Source organism: Miscanthus floridulus, chromosome 17 (genome assembly GCF_019320115.1).
Source record: "Miscanthus floridulus cultivar M001 chromosome 17, ASM1932011v1, whole genome shotgun sequence".
Lineage (NCBI taxonomy): Eukaryota > Viridiplantae > Streptophyta > Magnoliopsida > Poales > Poaceae > Miscanthus > Miscanthus floridulus.
Window position 1 is genome coordinate 42,872,265 of NC_089596.1, and position 5,909 is coordinate 42,878,173.

The following is a 5,909-nucleotide window of genomic DNA, read 5'->3' on the forward strand; positions in this document are numbered from 1 at the left end:
AATGTCTTTTATATACTCTCTGTGAAGAAAAATTTATTTTCAGTTTCACTTATGAGAGTTGTAAAAGTCATATACATATTTAATTTGACCAACATTGGATTAAACATGTGTGTTAAAAGAATATTCGGATTTATTTCTAAATTTAATGATTGAACACGAGCCAATCCTGGCAATTATGTCCGTTCAAGGGAATTATCTTGCATGGCGGGAAAAATTTATGATAGTACCCGTATGGCGGGAAAAGATTGAGAATACTTATCCCGCATGGCGGGAGAAGGTTATGATGACTCATGTGCTCTAACTGTATCCCACACATGGAGAGAAGTTTAGGGTAGCTCTTATGCTATCCTAGTACTGACCGTACACTCTGATTGTGTCATGGTCATTAAGTACTAAATGAGTTTAAGAACAAAAGAAAGTTGCATGTGAACCAAAAGATAAGAATAATATGCAAGTGTGACTTGCAGAAGTATTGATAATAATAGACTATGTTGAGTTTTGAAATGAAATAAGGAAAATGTACTCCCATACGAATTTTGTTTGCATGATGTAATCATGTGGATGAAGTCAGTAATCAAAGTTTCCTCATTCACAAGAGTTCTGAATGTTTCGAAATTGTGGTAGAAAAGTTCATACCACATTTCGAGGGGGAGAAGTGTAAGATTGATTAAGAAAGACAATTAAGAAAGATACTTCCCCATACTTCAGATAATGCAATGCATACTATGCATTGAAGGTAAAAGTGATCTATAAAAGATGAATGTGATCGTTGAGAGAGTAAGACGGTCATAATAACAATACCCCTAAAGTAAAGAAATAGCTAAATTCCTGGATCTTTTACAGTTCCGATAGGAAGATAGCATAGTTAGCTAGTATTTATACTGGACGAGTTCAGAGTTATCAAGGTGATGCTAAATGCGCCATATAAGTTTTAGCAGATTAAACCCAAAATAAGAAATTTGAAGATACACCATCTTTACAGAAGATAGAGTAATCTGGGGGAGCATGGTATGTAGATACCTATGGTTTGAATAGAAGTGGGATTACATATCCACAACAGTGTTTTAGAGCAACAAATTGCTTAATACATGTTGATGTTGTATGACATATACAACACCTGATGTTAGCTCTTAAAGAAGATGAATAAGTAAATAAGGATCTTGTGATACAGAAGGCTATAGAACAATTGCCTTTTGGCAATAAAGAGTAACAATAGCCCAATATGAAAGAAGTGCCACGAGGCCCTAGAAGGTCTCAAAGAATAAGAAAATTAGATATTTCTGGTGACTAAGGAGTCAATGTTAAGAAAAAAATTCAAATGGAGGGTAATTCTACCTCATTTGAAAAAGCCATGAGAGGCGTTCACTCGTCTAAATGGCAAGGAGCAAAGGAAGATGAAATGAAATCGATAAATACCAACGATGTTTGGGACTTAGAAAAAATTCCCAATGGAGCCAAAACAGTAGGCTGTAATGGGTCTACAAGACAAATGTGACTCCAAAGGGAATATGGAAAGCTATAAAGCGCCACTTGTGGCGAAATGATTTACTAAAAGAGAAGGAATATATTATAATGAGCATGCAAGGATTCTTTTAGAATCATAATGATGTTAGTGGCACATTACGATTTACAGTTACATCAGAAAGATATAAATACACATTCCTCAATGGGGATTTGTATGGAAAAGTTTACATGGCATAACTCAAAAGGTTTTGTTGTGGAAGGAAAAGAACGTAAGGGATGTTGCCTGAAGAAATCCATTTATGAATTAAAGCAAGCTTCAAGACATCTTGAAGTTTGACACTACAATAAGAAAGTTTGGGTTTTTAAAGAGAATTTAGAGGACAATTGTATTTATGCAAAGTTTAAACATGGGAAATTTATTTTCCTAATCCTGCATGTGGATAGCACCTTACTCGCTAGTAGTGGTGTTAATCTACTGTTGGAGAAGAAATAGTTCTTGTCCTCAAGTTTCAATGAGAATGATCTTGGTAAAGCGTCATTCGTTTCAGGAATTAGAACTTTCCGAGACAAAAGAAAAAGGGGTATTAGAACTATCTCAAGTGTATACTTAGAGAAGATTCTAAAGAAATAAAGTATATATGTGAAAAAAACCTGCGCCTGTTCCTATAGTAAAGGGAAATAGTTTTGGGAACTTTCAGTGTTCCAAAAACCAATGTGAGATCGAAATGACGTCCTATATGCTTCAGCTGTTGGAAGCTTAATGAGTGCTTATAAGTAAGAACTTACCCTGACATAGTTCATGTATCCGGGATGTTTTGGCAGAAGTCCAGTTCAGATATAGATCACTGGAACGAAGTTGAGAATATTTTGCAATTGTGCAAAGATTTATAGGCCTCATGGTGAGTAAGAAAGAATAAATACTCTCAAATAGTTATGGGTACAAATGTTAAATTTTGGCGAGATGTTTAGTGAAACCCACATAGTAGCTAACACTCGCAGTTGGAGTTTTATTGTGGAAAAGCTCAAAAAAAAACAGTTGTGGTGTCATCAAAGATGCATACCCATAGTATAGCTTGTTATGAGGCTTAAGGACAGGCGAAATGGTTAAAAGAACTTACACCCGGAATTGATAATGGTATACAACAGCAATAACCATTTAAGTAGTTCGCTCCTATAACAACGGGTCAAGTATGCTGCCAAACACATTGATGTTAAAGTTGTACGTTGTGAAGGAGAAAGTCCGAAATCATACTAACATATAAGTAACAAGCAAGTGCTTGCGGATCCGCGTACAAAAGGCTTACCACCCAGTGTGTTTCGAGAACACACAGTCGACATGGGTTTATGGTATAGCCTATAATTTCCGGACAATAAAGGGCCCAAAAGTTAAAGAATCTGTTTTCAGAACAGAGATGTGTATTGTAGCTGTTAAGTCTATCGGCGATTGACCGTGACGATGAAGCATACTCTATGCACTAATCTGTGATGGAACAACTAAAAGTGAAAGGGGTTAAAGTCAAAGTTTAAAGTTAAAGTATGAGTTAAGATCAAGGGGGAGAATGTTAGAATTGATCTCATCCGTCTTGACCCAACGGTTGAGACGGACCCATTGACCGCGTCCTGGTCGGGGACGTTCAGTCGTCTAGTGGCTGGTGGGCCCCCGTCGCACAGTGCCTATAAAGAGGAGGTGGGGCAAACGGCTCTTGACACGAGGTTCACTACCGCCGCCACAACTCCACCGTCTAACCCTAGTCCGATCGAGAGGGAGGCACTGCCAGCGGCGGGAAGCGCCACCGCCGGTCTCCACTGCGATGCCCCTCTTCTCCGACCGTCGCTGCCTAGCGCAGAGCTTCACCTACACCGGCGCCATGGTGATTACTTCTTCTCTACCAAGCCCGAAGGTATGGGTCACCTTCTCTCTGTCTCCTTCTGAATCTCTAAGTCACTGATTATCCCAAATACAAGTAATCACCCACTGGATCCACACCTAGATGGTCCAAAGTCACTAACAGGAACAACATGAAAAAAGGTAAAAAAAAAAAGAGCAATAGATGAATGATAAATCTCAGCACATAAATATAAAAGAAATTGGCAGCCAGAGCCAGCACTCACCCGATGGAGGCTGCTGCTACGATAGTGATGAAGAAAGAAGGGTATGCTCTCCTCTGTACTTGTGTCAACAGGAGCAATGGCAACATGCGCACAGGGGCAATAACCATCAGCAACATGTGTGTGTTACCATCTTGATGGAAGTGCATCCGCTTACCACACGAGCAGTGCAAGAGAGAGATGGAGGAGAGTTCCAGATGAGAAGGCACGTTTTAGCAATCTGTCAAACATGTTGAGGGCTGGCAAGATATGGGCTGGATAGCCGACGACATCTGGAGAGTTGTTCGACTTGGCAAGATCAGAATTAGTAGCCGGCGAGATCAGGAGATCGCAATGGCAATCTTCAATTTTTGTTTCAACAAGGATTTCTAATAAATAGGAAAAACGGAAGGATTTCGTGTCGAATGTACCAGAACTTTTCTGATCCGAGCTGGTGTTGTCTATTTGGATTCAATTCCGATCAGATTCTAATTCACGGTCTGTGAAGGAAAGCAGACGCCTTGCTCTCGCCGGCCTTGCCGCCACCGTCGGCCGTCGGGGCCTCTGCTCTGCTAGGTGCTAGCCGCAGCGTGACCGCATCGCCACCGCCGCTCTGGCGTTGCCTCCATCGCCGCGAGGGCCATGCGTCGCCGCCATCACCTCCGATACAACACATGCCTGCTCGGAGAGCTTTTTCTTCCGAGCTCAGGCGGACGGGGAGCAGCTGGGCATAAACCAATGGGGGCGAGCGAAGGAGCTAGGGCGAGTGGCTAGCGCTAGCGGGCTCATGCTATGGAAGCGAAAGCGGCGGTGCGGACAGAAAGAGAAGTACTGTAAGTCACCAAGTCGGTGTTTGTCTGAAAGTGAGCGGGTCTGGCCGTCTGGTTTGAATTGTGGGCCAGACGAAAATTTGAGGAAAAAATTTTAGCCCTTTAATATTAGGTGTAGATAGTTTTTACAATATTGAGTGAATTTCTAGGTATGGTACTGCACACTTGACAGTTCAGCAAGTTGACAGCATGTACTAATCCCGAATTTGCCGATGCGCTCATGTGTGCCTGGCTATAAATAACCACTGTGAGATGGATTAAACAGCAGCCAGTATCACCTGCCTCCTCTGTTTGACGACCCATCGGCCCATCCTCTCGGCGCGCGCGGTGCATTCAGTCATTTGCCACTCGCCACTACCCCTCGGCCAAGCTCCTCCAGCAATCCATGGACTGCAGCAGCAGAAGTGGTGGCCGGCGGCTAAAGGACCGCCTCACCCAGCTGTTCCTCCGCCCGGCCAACACTTTCCTCCGCTCCCCCTGCAGCTCATCCTCGTCAACCTCCACGGTTTTTACAGCCACGGCCGCCGCCGCCGCCACAACGATATCGATCTCTTCTACTTCCAGTTCCACCACCGCAGCCAACTACACCAGTGCCGCCCCCTTTCCCGCGCCGAGCCTTTCTCAGCCGCTCTCGGCCGCCTCCGCCTCCCTCCTCCCGAGACCGAGAGCATGCGCAGCAACAAGGTGCAGAGGAGCACCTCCTCCCGCCACAGCGGTCATCGGCGCTTCAACAACGCCGTCGACAAAGGCAGTGTCCGGACGCTCTCGTCCAACCCCTACGGCTTCACCTCTTCTGGCGAGGAGGACGATGGCACCGACGGTTACGGCGACGACGACTGACACGGAGACTTTCTTGTCCTCAAGAAGCCTCATGTCCTCCGACTCCTCTGGCTTCTACGCGTACAGGAAGCTGCTGCAGCCGCCATCCAAGAACAAGAGCCACCTGCGCCGCCAGAGGAGGCGGCGGCGTTGCTGTCGGCGGCCATCGGCGAGCTGCGTGGAGACGTGCGGCGCCGGAGCCGTGAGGGAGCCGCGGTTCCGTCCTCTGGTGGCGATGGAAACAGCGACGGCCACCGCTGCGGCGGTGGAGCAGGTACGGAAGGGGCTGGCGGTGGTGAAGCGGTCACGGGACCCATACGGCGACTTCCGGGAGTCGATGGTGGAGATGATCATGGGGCGTCAGGTGTTCGGCGCGGCGGAGCTGGAGCGGCTGCTGCGGTCGTACCTGTCGCTCAACGCGCCGCGCTTCCACCCCGTCATCCTGCAGGCGTTCTCCGACGTCTGGGTCGTCCTCCACGGCGGCTAGCCGGCCGCTAGCCTAACGCTGGCCACCCGGCATTGTGGGATCTAGCTGCTTAGCTTGTGCATGCACTGATGCACCTGAACGTAATTGCAATTGCATAGTACTATGCTTGTTGATGTGCATGAGACGGCAGCTGTACTTTATTTGTGAGCCTAGCAAGCTGGATATACTAGTTACCTTCATGCATGCAGTTCTCCTGTTTATGGAGAAAGTTTGGTCTAATG

General features: G+C 45.7%; 1 pseudogene; it reads left to right on the plus strand.

Annotated features, from left to right (window-relative positions):
* The first annotated feature begins 4,767 nt into the window (after positions 1–4,767).
* LOC136515096 (transcription repressor OFP8-like) lies at positions 4,768–5,688 on the plus strand (annotated as a pseudogene).
* Positions 5,689–5,909: the final 221 nt, after the last annotated feature.